Source organism: Lissotriton vulgaris, chromosome 6 (assembly GCF_964263255.1).
Source record: "Lissotriton vulgaris chromosome 6, aLisVul1.2, whole genome shotgun sequence".
Taxonomy (NCBI): Eukaryota; Metazoa; Chordata; class Amphibia; order Caudata; family Salamandridae; genus Lissotriton; species Lissotriton vulgaris.
This window is the reverse complement of record NC_141694.1, coordinates 1,739,001,856-1,739,017,666: the sequence shown is the minus strand read 5'-3', so window position 1 is coordinate 1,739,017,666 and position 15,811 is coordinate 1,739,001,856. Positions and strand designations below refer to the sequence as shown.

Genomic DNA, 15,811 nt, shown 5'->3' with positions numbered 1-15,811 from the left:
GCTCATCTGACCCTGATGTCATAGAATCCCTGCCCACCGGCTTTTCCTTGGTTAGATTGGATAGGAATGGCAGGGGGGGTGGGATTGCTATCGCGACCAGACTGCCTTTCCAATGCTCCTTAACACCCCTCACCATTAACAATGCTGAAGCTGGTGCTTTTAACATCACCTTGGGACCCCAAACCTCTCTCTCAGGCATTTTGGTTTATAGACCGCCTGGTAGGATGTTTGAGTTTAGCTCCAGCCTCATGGAGGCTTCTACTCATCTAGCCATCAGGAAAAGGAGCTTCCTCGTGCTCGGTGACATGAACGCTCATTTCAATGACCCTACGGATATGGATGCTAAGGACATCTGCTCCAATCTCCATTCCCTTCAGCTTGAGCTTATCAATCAGGACCCTACGCATAGATTAGGTAACCTTTTAGACCCCATCTTTGGTCATCGCTCTGAGGTACAACCTCTTACTCCGATTCCAGTCCCCTGGTCGGATCACTTTGTGATTCCGTTCCGGATTGAGATTTCAGAGGCGGAGTCTAAGAGAGATTCTGAGCAGAGGTATCAGCGACGGAAATGGAAAAGCTTTTCGCAGTCCACCTTCAGCGAACTAATTACTGCAGGCGGCCCTTTAGGAGGGATGGATTGTGAAATAGCCCATCACGAGCTTCATAACCGCATTTTAGGTGCACTGGATAAAACGGCCCCTATGCGTACTGAGAGAAACACGAAGAAGGTGAGGAAAACGGCCCCTTGGTTTACTCCGGAACTTCAGCTTGCGAAATCTGTCTGCAAGCAGTTGGAACGTGAGTGGCGAGTCAGATTCTGCCCAAAGATTAAAACAGATTATAAGGAAAAGCAAAAAGAGTATTATAAGGCTATTAGGGTCTCTAAAGCCACACATTATAAAAAGCGTATTGTGGAGGCTGAAAATTCTTCGAAGGAACTTTTTAAAATTTTTAAAGAGATCTCGGTAGTCTCGAACAATAGTGGGCCGTCCGCAGACTCGGTGGAAACCTGTAACAATATTGCTCACTACTTTGCAGGCAAAATTTCGAACATCTATGCCAGCTTTACGGGGAATTTGACCAATGACCCTGATCTTGCCTGCAGCTGGGTGGCAGAATCATCTGATTCTGAATTACCCACCTTCTATGTCCCTGCTGCGGAAACACTTGTTACTATATGCAAGAAAGTTAAATCAGGCTCCCCCCGTGATCCGGCCCCCCCCAAAATACTTAATGCCAGTCTGGATGCGCTAGAGCCGCTGTTTAGATATGTTATCCAGTTGTCTTTCTCTTCGGCCACTCTGCCGGGCGACTGGAAGAAAGCCATAGTTTTACCAATAAAAAAAAAACCTAATATAAGTCAGGATATAATGGAAAATCTCCGCCCAATATCCCTTCTTCCATACTTAGCTAAAGTGACGGAAAAATTGGTAAATACTCAGTTAATGGAATATCTAGAGTCTAACAACATGTTTCATGGCTCTCAGTCTGGCTTTCGCAAGAACTACTCCACTGAGACTGCCCTGCTGAGAGCAACCGAAACTTTACGGATGGGTGCCGATGAGGGGAACACCATGGCACTTATCATGCTAGACCTCAGCGCCGCGTTCGACACCGTAGCACACTCCACCTTGCTACGGTGTCTGAGCAGCGCCGGGGTTACAAAGGCTGCTTGGAGATGGCTCAAGGATTTTCTCTTGGGCCGTAGTTTCCAGGTTCAGAGAGGTATGTTCCTCTCCGACAGTGTGGCCTTGGAACAGGGGGTGCCTCAGGGCTCTGCCCTGAGCCCCACCCTGTTTAACCTGTATATGGCTCCACTGGCAGCGGTTGTTCAGTCATACGGCATAGATCTTGTATCCTATGCCGATGACACGCAGCTGCTCATCTCCCTGTCTCAGTCTCCGAAACTAGCAGCGGCGAACTTTAAAACCTGCATGCAGGAGCTTGCTGGATGGATGAATCAGCACTGCCTTAAGCTCAATGGGGCTAAAACGGAGGTGTTGGTGATAGGGGGAGATGGGGCGAGCTGGTCTCATGAATGGTGGCCGCCTTGCCTTGGCTCCCTGCCCATCCCTTGCAATGAGGCTAAGAACCGGGGGGTCTGGGTGGACCCTAAACTCTCGTTTGAGAGTCACGTGAACAAGGTGGTGGGAAAATGCTTTGGGGTTATGAAGACCCTGAATCGCACTCTGGACCTACTGCCTCTGGAGGCCAGACGTATTATGATCCAAGCCCTGGTCACCTCTCGCATGGACTATGCGAATGTGCTGCTATTAGGCACTACGGAGAAGAACCTGAGGAGACTTCAAGTGCTGCAAAATACGGCGGCCCGGTTAGCCCTCAGACTCCCTAAAAGAACAGCTTCCAAGCCTACTTTGGCTGCCCTCCATTGGCTGCCGGTAAGGAAAAGAATCCTTTTTAAAGCCCTCCTGTTCTGTTACAGAATAACCTCTGCAGTAGCGCCTGGGTATCTGAAGGATCTGGCCATCCCCTATTGTCCCCAAAGAGCACTTCGCTCGGCGGGCAAGGGTCTCCTGAAAGTTCCTCATGTTAGAAAGGCCAGGATGGGAGGCCGCTCTTTTCGGGTGCTGGCCACTACCCAGTGGAACAGCCTTCCACTTGGGATTAGAATGGCCAACAATGAAACCATGTTCCGAAAACTGTTGAAAACACATCTGTTTGCTAAGGAGGGATAGTTGTTCCTCCTCCTCTATGACTCTTTCTCCACAGCGCGGGGACACGCCGAGATGGCGTCACCAGGCGCTTTAGTAATTCCTTTATTATTATATTATTATATTATGATTTCGGGGTGGAGTACCATCAGCGGGTAGTGGTTGAGCATGTGGATTTGTATATGCGGGAGCTACGTCGTCTAGATAGGAAGAAAGGAATATGTCCTTTGTGGTCTTGTGATGTACTTTAGTCGGGAGCAAGGGAGGGGGCAGATCCTTCGGTATTTCCGGAGTGGCCTTAGGTAAACCCTCGGCCAGCAAAGGATACATACCATTCATAAGAGTGTTTCGTTGTCGGTCTACTTGTTCTGCTTTTACTCGTATCCCCTCCTCAACTAATACGTTTTCTTGGGCTTTGTCTGAATCCTCTTTATGTTTCTCTGCTTTTCTGAGTGCTTTCTCTGTGCGTCTGTGCGATTCTTTACGCCATAGTTCAATGGCGTCTTTCTGTGACTGTCTGGCTTTCTTTTTCCATAACGCTTCCTCTACTCTCATGATGCACTCGGCATCCCATGTCCCTGTGGCGGGCCATCTTTGATTCTCTGCTAAATCTTTAGTATTGTCTACCCACAAATCGAGATATAATACAGCATCTAGGCCGTGTTTGTGGTACATAAAGTGCCCAGGAGTGTCCCTAGGTGGAACGGGCACTGCTTCTTCTAGAATCCCTTTTCTAGTTCCTATCTGTCTTAGTTTAGAGAACAGCGGCATATTTCAGTCGTACTACTCTGGGCTTGATACTTACTCGAACTTGGACACAACTAATACAGTAAACACAATAATGCAGATCGAACAATCACTCATACCACGACATTAAAACATACTAAAACATTTCAGAGCGAACAATAATGATTAGAATAAAACTAGTTAATTTCATACTGGATATACTGCTAAACAGTACAGATACACCGCTAAACAGTGCAGACCGGGTCTGCGTACCCAAACCCGTCTTGACCGGCACAAATCAATGCGCTCGTCTAGATGCGTCCCCAGCAACGGTACTCACCGGGAAGCACGGAACAGAAGGCCTCGGAAACTCGACACTGGACCGGACTCGACTGGACTCGACTCGTGACGTAAGCACTTCGGAACTTCGGAACTGGTGGGCCTCCGGATACCTCGGACTTTGCTCTCTCAGCTAGGCTCTGGTCGGGATCCTCCGCACTCCTCACCGCCTTGTCTGGGTGTCGATCGCAGCCTCAGTCACCTCCGTTGGCCTGAGGGAGATACAGGAAATCCTGCGGGTACGCGTAGTTGTCCGTCAGCGCTGTGGCAGGGGACCGGGCCTGCAACGCACCGCCGGCGCGTGGGGTGGGGGAGGGGTTCCTGTTCGGGCGCCAAATTATGTGGTAAATTTTAATTACCTATACGGAATTTATGCGGTAAAGTTCAATAAGAATAACTCAGTCAAAATGAAAAGGCAGAATCCGTGGTATCTGAGGTTTAAAAGGGGTTTTATTCCTTAAAAAGGAATTGGTTCGAACCAATGGTAGCATGACCCATCGCCACGAGGGTTCAGGGTGGGAATTGCAATGGACATGTACAATGATTTATTAACAAGTAATCATATATATAGTCATTTCATACAGTAACATTGAATGCAGAAGGCGTAACAGCTGAGAGAAATGAGATAAGAGCAGAAATACGTAACAGAAGGCGTGCACTAAGGCGTACACGGAGGTGTGTGCTAGAAACGTCACATAAAGGTGTCATAAGTGGGTGGATCCCTAGAAGGATCCTGCAGAGTCAGCAAGAACATGTGGCAGAGATGCGCGCGCAGCAGCATGACGTGTGATTGACGTGTAACTGGAGGGTGAAGGGGACTTGACATTTAGCCCTACATGTGGAGACAGAAGTCTGGAGTGTCAGAACAACCTAATCCAAAATCATATCTAATATCTTGTGTTTGAGGAACTGTATTATCTAGAAGGAAAGGTCTCTTGGGCAGAGGCTATTCTATACTGACTGCTAATGCGTGCATATGCGACTGCGTGTCTACGTGTAAAGTAAGAGGGCCATGGGCCTACCATGGTAACGGAAGCTATGAATTACTTGCATGGAGACAGAAAGGCCGGGCCCTTTGCTCTGCAGCTGGAAAGGATGTTTACCTAAACTACTAGACAGGAATGTATTTTTCGAGGAGCGGAGCAGATAACTTGAAGGCTGAATACAGTCTTGGCAGGCCGGCAGGCTGAGCCAGGCACCGCTAGCCGCGCAGGGAGTGAGTGAAAGGTCATGGATACAGATGCAGGTCCAGGCTGCAGCTTCCAGAGACAGAAGGCAGGAGAAAGCTTGAATGGCAGAAAAACAAGGCCCAACTCGCCAGGGCCAGAAAAACGTGAAAGTGCACCATGTAAAGACGTTGGCAAGGCACACTTAGGAACTGAATATTGGACCCATTCATGGTGGATCTAAAGAGGACATGTTAACGTTGGACGCAAATGTATTTGCGTCTTCATAGCTGGTTGTGGAGGGAACTTACATGTACTAGAAGCATGTACATGGAGCCGTTGGGGTCTACGATAGGGGACACAATTGACCATAAAAATTCATATTACCTCACTGCGGAGGTTGATCTGGAGTCCACTGAGGAGAATGTTACTCCATTGGAGAACCTACCCATCCCTGCTGAGTGGCATGTGGAGGGAGGTCCTTCCAGGGAGGAATTCTGCTAGGCTCAGAAGGAGTGTCCTACTCTTGAGGGACTGCGGTGACAGGCCAAAGCCCAGGCAGCAGGGAACTTTGTAGGGAACTACCAGATTTACTGGGAGGATGGACTCCTCTACAGTGAACCCAAGGCACCCGGACATGGTTCATCCCGGGCCTTGGTGGTCCCTCAATGTTATAGAGCCTTTCTTCTAGAACTGGCTCATGAGATACCCTTGGCAGGACACTTGGGTCAGGACAAGACCTTTGCCCGGCTTGTCCCCCACTTTTACTGGCCTCGGATGAGAGTGGCGTCTGATACCTACTGTCGGACGTGTGTGTCTTGCCAAGCCAGTGGGAAAACAGGGGTGAAGATGAAAGCTCCCCTGGAACCACTACCGGTCGTTAGCACCCCCTTTGAAAGGGTGGGCATCGACATTGTAGGGCCATTGGATCCACCAACTTCAGCTGGTCACAGGTTTATCCTGGTTCTGGTGGATCATGCCACACGGTACCCAGAGGCAATTCCTCTGAGGACCATTACTGCACCGGCAGTGGCAGGGGCCCTGATGGGGATCTTCACCCGAGTGGGTTTCCCCAAGGAGGTTGTGTCCGACAGGGGGACCAACTTCCTGTCAGCTTACATGGGGGCTATGTGGAAGGAGTGTGGTGTTACCTACCGGTTTACCACTCCTTATCACCCACAGACCAATGGTCTTGTGGAAAGGTTTATTAAAACCTTGAAAGGCATGATAAGAAGTCTGCCTGAGAGCCTGCGGAGGAAATGGGACGTCCTCCTACCCTGTCTCTTGTTTTCCTACAGGGAAGTGCCACAGAAGGGAGTGGGCTTCAGCCCCTTCGAGCTTCTGTATGGGCACCCTGTACGCGGCCCTCTCAGCCTGGTGAAGGATGGATGGGAAAAGACTCCTAGGAAGCTTCCCCAGGATGTGGGGAGCTACATGCTGGCCTTCCGGAGCCAAATGGCCAAGTTGTGGAAGCAAGCTTCTGACAACTTGGAAGCCAGCCAAGCAGTAATGAAGGAGTGGTATGACCACAATGCTCACCCAGTGGAATTGGAGCCTGGACAAAAAGTGTGGGTGATGGAACCTGGAGAGCTAAATGCCCTCCAGGATCGTTGGACAGGCCCCTTTGAGGTATTGGAGAAAAAGGGTAAGGCCACCTACTTGGTGGACCTTAAGACCCCCAGACAGCCCCACCGGGTGCTTCACGCCAATCGCCTCAAGCCACACCATGAGAGGCCCGAGGTCGTCTTAATGATGGTGACTGATGGAGCAGAGGAAGAGGAAAGCGAGCCTCTCCCTGATCTTTTCTCGTCTCAAGAAAAGGATGGGTCGGTGGAGGGAGTGATTCTCTCACCATCCTTGACTCCTGAACAGCAGAGAGATTGTCGCCAGATCCTGGAGCAATTTTCCTCACTGTTCTCCCTTGTCCCGGGAAGAACCCACCTGTGTACCCATGATGTGGACACAGGAGACAGCCCACCTGTGAAGTCTAAGATCTACCGGCTGGCAGACAAGGTGAAGGCCAGCATCCATGGTGAAGTCGCTAAGATGCTGGAGCTAGGAGTGATTGAACCTTCTTGTAGCCCTTGGCCCAGTCCGGTGGTTTTGGTACCAAAAGCTGCCCCGCCGGGCGCCACACCTGAATTGAGATTCTGTGTGGATTACCGAGGACTAAATTCAGTAACAAAGACTGATGCTCACCCGATCCCAAGGGTGGATGTACTCATTGACCGGCTGGGAGCTGCCCAATACTTAAGTACCTTTGACCTTACTTCAGAGTACTGGCAGATTTCCCTTACTGATGGAGCAAAGGAAAGGTCAGCCTTCTCCACGCCTCAGGGTCACTACCAGTTCTGCGTGATGCCCCTTGGGCTCAAGAACGCCCCTGCCACTTTCCAGCGGCTGGTGAACAAGGTCCTCTCGGGTATGGAAGCTTTTCTGCTGCTTATCTGGATGACATTGCTGTCTTCAGTAGTAGTTGGGAGGATCATTTGCAACACTTGCAAGCTGTTCTCCAGGCCCTGCAACAGGCTGGCTTGACAATCAAGGCCAGCAAGTGTCAGATCGGGCAGGGGTCGGTGGTGTACCTAGGCCACTTGGTGGGCAGAGGGACGGTGCAGCCCCTCCAGGCGAAGATCGAGGCTATCATGGCCTGGGAGCCCCCCAAGACTCAAACCGAGGTACGAGCCTTCCTGGGCCTCACTGGATACTACTGTCGCTTCGTGAAGGGGTATGGCACCATTGTGGCACCCCTCACTGAACTCACCTCAAAGAAACAACCCCGACGGGTAGTCTGGACGGAGGCTTGTCAGCAAGCCTTTGTGACTTTGAAACAAGCATTGTGTACTGCTCCAATACTCAGGGCCCCTGATTTCTCAAGAGAATTCATTGTCCGAACAGATGCATCAGAACATGGCATTGGGGCAGTGTTATCGCAACTAAATGATGAGGGCTTGGATCAACCTGTGGTCTTCCTGTCCAGGAGACTACTTCCCCGGGAACAGAGGTGGAGTACCATCGAGCGGGAAGCCTTTGCGGTGGTTTGGGCTCTGAAGAAGTTGCGTCCCTACCTGTTTGGCTCGCACTTCCTAGTTCAGACCGACCACCGGCCCCTTCGTTGGCTGATGCAGATGAAGGGGGAAAATCCCAAGTTGTTGAGGTGGTCCATCTCCCTACAGGGAATGGACTTTCGGGTGGAACATCGGCCTGGAGAGGACCACGCCAATGCAGACGGTCTCTCTAGGTATTTACGCCTTAGTGATGAGAACTCCCAAGGGGTTGGGTAGCTCTCACCACTTTCAGCTGGGGGGGGACGCGTGTTAGACCTGTCTGCTCCTGTGAGTCCCCTCACAATTATGATTTATTTTGTCCCCTTTGGCCTCTGAGTGTTACTAGTTTTTTTTATGTCCACCCGGAATTTTTGTTGTTAGCATTGACAGGGGGGCTAGGTGTTCCTTGAGTAAGACATTTCACCTTCCCCCCCCCCGAGGCCTAGTCATCCTCCTGAAAATTTAGGACAGAATAGGAACCTAAAATGGAGTCCATCAACTGACATAACAGTCACTCTAGGCAGGCAGGACCATTGGGTACTATGTGGAAGTTTCCAGAACCCTCTAGTGGGTTCTAATGAACTGAGGCGAGACTATATAAGGCCAGTGACCAGGGAGCCATTTTGTGTAGCCTTGACCAGCGTAGAGGGAGGCGACTACAGGAGGAGAGCTTTGCACCGATAGGAACACAATCGACTTGTGGGCCGGCTGTTCCCTATCTGGATGTGACCACCCTGGAGATGACCAAGCCTCGCTGAGTCAGCAGACCATCTGTGCACCAGAAACCTGTTCTTGCCCTTTTAAACCACCAGAGATCTTAGCGGTGTAATTACAGCAAACCACGAGGGCTCGCCATTCCTAAAGATAACCTTTGACAGTATTGGACCGGGTCACCCCCTTGGCGCAGCGCTACAGGAGAAAAAGGCATGCTGAGGGAATATCCATGATAGCGCAGTAAGCGTCACGGAAGGCGTACTCACTGTGTGAGGAGTGGTGACAATCGGAGCGTCTCCCCATCAGGAAAGCGGTTTCCCCGTACGGTGTTGCGGATGCGACATCAGAGGAGGTGAGGCCCAGCTGCAGTGGTGACGTCGCGGGAAGAGGCGGACCTGCGCCGAAGGAGAGGATCGTGTGGAGCTGACCTGCATTGACGACCCAGTGAAGGCGGGGCGGCGGAAGAGCTTCCGGAGGTGAGCCCGGCGTCAACAGAGAAGGCGGTCCTACGCTGGAGGAGGAGCAGCGCCGGCCTGAGTGAAGAGGTCGTGTGAGGCCGGGTCGTGTTCTGACGTCGCTGCTGACAGAGGTACAGCTGAGTGACCTGGGCGCCCCCTAGAAGAGAGGCTGCTGTAGGGAACGGTCCCTCGCATGAGGGAAGATACCGGCGGAGAACAAAGTAAGCGGGTTCTTTCACGGGAGAAGGGCAGAGACAGTTTTGTGAGAAGCTGTGCCTCAGGGGGTGCCGAGTGAACTCCACAGTGGACCGACCAGCCAGATCCCCCAGGCGTTTGAACTGCCCCACTTTATTTAATAATTCAAGAGCTTGGGGGTCGACACATTTGTACTGCCGATTCTATGGTGGTGGGGTAGTGTGAGCTGTGAGACTTTAATAAACGAAACAGACCAACTTCACGGAGAACCAAAGTCTGAGTTTGAGATAAGGGGTAGAGTGTAACCAGAGTCCCATCACCCCGAAAAGTGTGCTCTAGAGCTTACAAGAGTTCCTTTACAGAACGAAGGGATTTTGCTAGTGATTAAATGAAATGTGTTACTAATTTCCCTATTCTCTTCTAGTGTTACAACTGTGCAGATTAGTGGCAAACCATTACAAGTCAGTGAGACTAGAATCTGGGTGTACCTGCATATCTAGGGGTAAAGTATACACTGAGTCACTGAAAATCGCCAAGCTCATTAAGTCTATTGTTGTAACTGTAATGTACTTGATTTTCTAAGGAAAAGGAGGGACATGTGAATTATTCGTGAAACATGATGTGAAAGTGTATTAAGAGCTGAAACTGAAGTAATTTAAAAAGTGATGTACTAATGTGACAAAAACTCTATCGAAAATAGAGAACAGAGTCTATTTTCATAAAGCACGAACCGTATTTTCCTAACAAGGTGTAGTGTCATTTTTGGAATGGATGGGCGCTGAGTTCCTGAGAGGTTCTTACGCAAGCTTAACACATATTAAACCTTTGGAATTAGTCTTCCCCTCGGTGCCAGGCTATCCACGTGTTGGCTAGGATACCACTAGGTCTAACAATTGCTAATACAGATTCCGTCCAGAGTGTGACCCGCTGTATGAGTAGGTTCCCAAACAATTTGTTTTAATCCAAAACTAGCGAGGATATCTAAAAAATGGATAGTATCTGAGTTATTATTATCCTCCAAATGGAGGTTGCAATCTCCGAGGATAGTAAAACTGTCTGTATCCGTGCAGGATTCTAAGTAGGTCTGAAGGGAGAGAAGTAACTGGGATCTGGGGCCAGGCGGCCTATAAACCAAGAGACCAGCAAGTGTTTCCAGGTTATTGTATTTTAACTCTTTCGATGCTGATGACGAGCTCAGCTCGTCATGATGCACAGTTGAGCTGTGCTGATGACGAGCTGAGCTCGTCATGAATACAGCCTAAGTGCAGTTTCCAGCACAGGGGGGGAAAACACCTAGCAGCCAAGGTGTTAATAAAAATGACATTGCCTCTGTGCCCACCAATGATTCTTCAGTAGTCATAACTGTATAACAGGCACGATAAATAATCGCTATTCCTCGCCCTTTCCCCCGTTTTCTATCCACATTAGCTATGACATATCCACTGGGTACCGCCAGTTGCCAGTCAGGATCACTACTTTCATTAGCCCAAGTTTCGGTCAAAAAGACTATATCAGGGTCCTCCACTTGGAGGAGACATTCTAGATAATATTTATGTTTTACCATAGATCTTATATTGAATAAGATACTCTTAATGGCCTTCCTATTTGAAATAGGGGATGCTCTTTCTACGTGCACCGTTTAGTTATCATTCCTATCAGAAAGGTAACTGTTGTTGTTAACTGTGACGGTCATTTTGACCTCTTGCCTGTTGGAGGTCAGCTTCTCACCCCTCCAACCACATCGATTACAGCAGAGAGACCGTGAGGGGCTGGATTTGGGCAAGACCTCATGATGAGAGCACGCACCACAATTAAGGTTCAGTAGTTGTTCCTGTGTGAAACGTACAGGGTTCCTGGCGCTGTCTGGGTGCTGACGGGCTTGCCTTTGGCGCGCCGCCGGCGCGCCCGCTGCGCAGGCGCTGCATTTGGGATTTTATGCAGAAGAAGGGAGGGAGAACTGAACAACTAGAGCGCTGCTCTCTGCCAACAACCCGGAGCGCTAATCTTCAAGCGGGTCAGCGAAACAGTAGCCAGACACCGCGTTAGCGTTCCAGGTAAGGTGGCAGTTGAGGAATTAGCTTTAGCTTTAATTTAAAAATGCACATACACACGAAAAATACAATCTGCAATGATTGCAGGACGTTGACTTTAAAACTCTCGTCCTACTACTTGCAATCAAAGACTGCGTACATTTTTTAATTCTCAGCATGAAAGACTCAGTTGGTGGCATCTAAAATGCCAACTCATTCTACAAACAGCCCGTGACGCAGGCAGGGATTCCGGTTATGTGTGATGCCAACGCAATCCCCTCCTAATCCGACTCATAATCTACTTTTCACAGAATGTGCTAAATACTACCAGCTAAAATAGGAACATTAATGGCTAAATATCTAATTAAGAAGGGATTCAGTTACACCAGGCGTCAAGAAAAGAATTAGACCTATCTTAATACCTTGGAAATGGAAATAGAGATGGAAAGCAACAAGCAGGAGCTGGGAGTGAAAGGTGAGAGTTGAAAGGGGGAGAGAGTTGAGGACTGGGGATCAGAATTGATCAGCAGAAGGGACAGGACATCAGAGCTGAAGATAGACTAGACTCACCATATGACCCCATGTCACCAATACTCAACTTTCCCATTCCAGTACCATCCTTTTCCCAATTTCCTTTCAAGTGTCTAGTACAATTGGTTCAAATGAATTGAACTAAGATCACAATTCGCGCAATGCACTGAGCTGTTAATTAACCTACAGAACAGGACACAATGTGTCCCGGTGACATGGAGTGATGTGATAGCCACAGGACAGTGGCTAAGGTGTAGGTGGTCTACACTTATTATTTAGTGGGCAAAAGATCACATTCAGTGGTACAAAGAAAAATAACACAATGTGCTTGCTTTTATATCCCTTAGTGGCTTCTGTCAGTTTCAGGCACAGGCAGCAAAATGGATTTCTGAATACAAAATGAAGGACTGAGCAACCAGCATTCTTGGCAGTCCATTATTAAAGAAAGAAAGGCACATTTGAATATGCTGCTGAGATTGAAAGGACACATGTTTGGTTTTTGCTTTTTGGATATCAGTGACTTTGAGAAAAGGTGACTGCGGGGGCTACAGATCTAAAGCTAACAGCGGTGAGGAACTATTGTAGTCTTATGTGAAAACTACATTACAACCATGTGATGCTTTTCAAATGGGTAACCAGAGACCTATATCATGGAATGGGGCATATACCATAACAGAACACAACACAACACCATACAAGACAACACAACATATCATAACATAATATTGTTCTGTTGGTTCAAACAAGGAGGCAGGACCCTAGGAGTTCAGTGTATTGGACTTGGGGACATATTTATCTCCAACTTAGGAACAGGGAACCACTGGTGGCAGGTGTGACAAGGGATGCTGTTCAAGGGATACATAATTTCCTCTTTGCTTAAAATAGGTCACTGCCCGTCTTCTTGAGAAGCCAGTGGTGTGTCGTGACATCACCCTGGCATGGACAGGTTAGTAGTAGCCCAATGAGAATGTGATGAGGAACCCAACAAAAACAGGTGCACACCTCAACTGAAATGCCAGTCTCACAAACATATAAGAGCAATTTGTTTGTGAGTCTAGACTTTAATTTTCAACAGAAAGAAGGCCCTGTTCCAACTGCACCCAGCCGGAGTCAGAAAAATTCGTTTCAAGAGTTCTGATAGCTTAAACTTCACATTGACTAAGTCCTTAAAGTGTAAGGTGCAGGTTTATTAACATCAAATCACCAAAATGCATGGGGTAGCGTAGTGACATCAAACAACCTTTGACCTTCACTTTCACTCACATACACACACATTGACACACCCAAACATTCTCTCACCCATAAACACACAGCATACATTATTCGTTACTTATATCAGCTACAAGGGAATGTCACATTGAAGCTAATTGTTCTCCATTTTTTAATGCACTAATAGTAAATAATGTAATATTATTCACTTTTAGTGTAATAAAAGATGGCATGAAACAAGAAGAGTGGAGCCCCTGACGAACTCCATAAGTACTAGCTGCCCCTGTGTTCCTTGCACTGATTCTGACACCCCTGAGGCCAAAAGCAGTGCCAGGGGTCGCCAGGGACAAGCCAGGGGTCGCAGCTGTGACCCCTGGCGATCCCTAAATGATGTCCATAAGCACGTTGTAAAATATTTCAGCAGAGCTGAGGAGATCACAGATGCTATCTCCCAGAGGCAATCCTTTCCCCCTTCCAAGGGGATGTAAGGAAGCACATGCACACACCCTGTCAGAGAGCAAAGGCAGGATACTAAGGCCTTTTTCTATTTACCCTTAATGTAAACATTGATTTTTTTGCCATAAACCAGCACTGACTCCAACAAAAAATGAAGCAAATTTGCTTTAATGTTACACCGTGTTAAGCAGCTCTTCGGTGTAAATTTGCCCCGACAGCACATTATTTAATTCATGCCCTAGACTGCCTTTAATGAATTATATGATTCAGATCACCACCGCAGATCATGAGAACACGTATTTTAAAGGGCAAAGGGGGTCGATATCAGTCCACATGCTAACCTAGACAAGAGTGGTTTTTTTTTCATAGATGCAGTGTTCACAGGATTTATCTGTGGGCCACATGAACATTGAAGGATAGAACCTTTAGCATGGAAAAGCTGCGACTCCTCCCCTTTGTTGTGATTCTTTTTTCTAACCTGCCTCGAGTTTCAACAATCTGTGAGTACTTTGCAGAAGCTCCCTGCTTGTTTTTATGTTCGTCTGCCAAGCCTCTTTAGGAGATGCACCCAAGTGGTACTTACTCTACTGGTCGAAAGTGCCTACTGTCAACCCATACCATGCTATTGAGAAGCTGACATTTATTGGCAGCTGATTATGTTCAAGTGGAACAACCTATTAGTTTCTTCCGACTAAAATATGCATAGCCCCAATAATTGTATTTGCTCTGCACTTGTTTGCAGTGTGTTGTGTTACATGGGTTTGTAACAAGGAGACCATGTGAAGGATGAATGTTGTCGATAAAAGACACACTGTGTGGACATGCGCAAAATGGGGCTTCTTTGCAGGTTGTCTTTTTTTCTTTTTGGATGTGACAACCTGTGTGCGCTCTGTTTTTGGGTCACTTACTGAGTCTCGAATTGTCTGGTTAAAATGAGAAATAAACCATCTATTCCTCTTCCAAAGAGGTTTTCAATTTACCGGACGTAAAGCCCTTCCTCCCAATTTAATTCTGTTCTCTCGTTGTTACCTAGAAACCTCAGAATTGTGGCTGGGGATGTCTGGGGAGAAATCCACTTACTGCTGTTCCTACGATAGCTTAGTGCCAGCACTACTCAGCAGGACGGCTCTCCTAGTAGTCAACGATTTAAGTAAATCTTACTAGGCTAGGTCTTCCCTATCAGTAGTGAACTTAACCTTCTCAATAGGGCTGCCATACTGCTAATGCTCATAACACACTCTTCTCACCAATATTGCTATTCCAGTTATGCACTGGACCAGCACATCTCATCAGCACTTTTATACTTATCAAGGGTGGACCCAACATTTCTCCACCGCACGGTTACTGCTTTATGACGTCAAGCACCTTACAACACCAAGTACCAAAATCCTGTATAATGCACATTTTCCACAGCCTTGATGGCGAGAAAATCTGGAAATTATTAAAGACACGGAGGCTAATATTATTGCAATCTTCCTTTTTATTGCTACCGCTCAGCCACTTTAAAGAACTTAGAACACTTATGACATAAACCAAACCTAATAAAAGACTAGAACACTCTAATCTCTTCCTTCTGTTTTAAGAACTCCCCAAAGAATTTCTAACATAAGTATTATCCTACTGTTCACCAAAAACAAATAACACCAGGAACATTTGAAATAAACAAGTCCAAGACTTTAATCCTTTCCATGAAAGAATCCAGCTTAAATGTCACAAGGTTGATCCAGTCTCCTCATCCTCTTCTTTATTGTTGACCACGTCCCAAAAAATAATATAAATAACTGTAAATAGGGTTGGGTACAGGGTGCGGATAATTTTAGCCTCCGTGTCTTTAATAAAATCCAGATTTTCTAGCCAATGAGGCTGGGGAAAATCGACATTTTATGTCAAGACCGGAGGCTAAAATTATTGTATGTTCTAAGCTTTTTTTACAAATAACAAGCTGCATTCTCAGCAGGCTTGAATTAAAAATGTTGAAAGACTACATCACTCGACCAATCTGCACACCTTAATATGTCTTGTAATGCACCACCTAGCATCAAGGTTTGAGAAGCAGACGCACCCCTTTCAGAATGTTTTCCAAACATACTCACATCCACGCCGGAGTTCCTCATCACTTCTTTCCCCCATCTCGCTGAGGTTGGAGATGACACACTTTTATGAGGATTCCTGAAGGAAATCAACAACTGCTTTACATCCACAGTTCTCAAAGGCAATGTCCATCTCTCGTACTCTTTCACACAACGTGCCACACACAAATTTTCA

The 15,811-nt window shown here is 47.6% G+C and overlaps 1 pseudogene; it reads left to right on the top strand.

Annotated features, from left to right (window-relative positions):
* Nucleotides 1-224: 224 nt before the first annotated feature.
* The window catches only part of LOC147709402 (uncharacterized), a 37,401-nt pseudogene continuing 21,814 nt past the window's right edge, over nt 225-15,811 (top strand).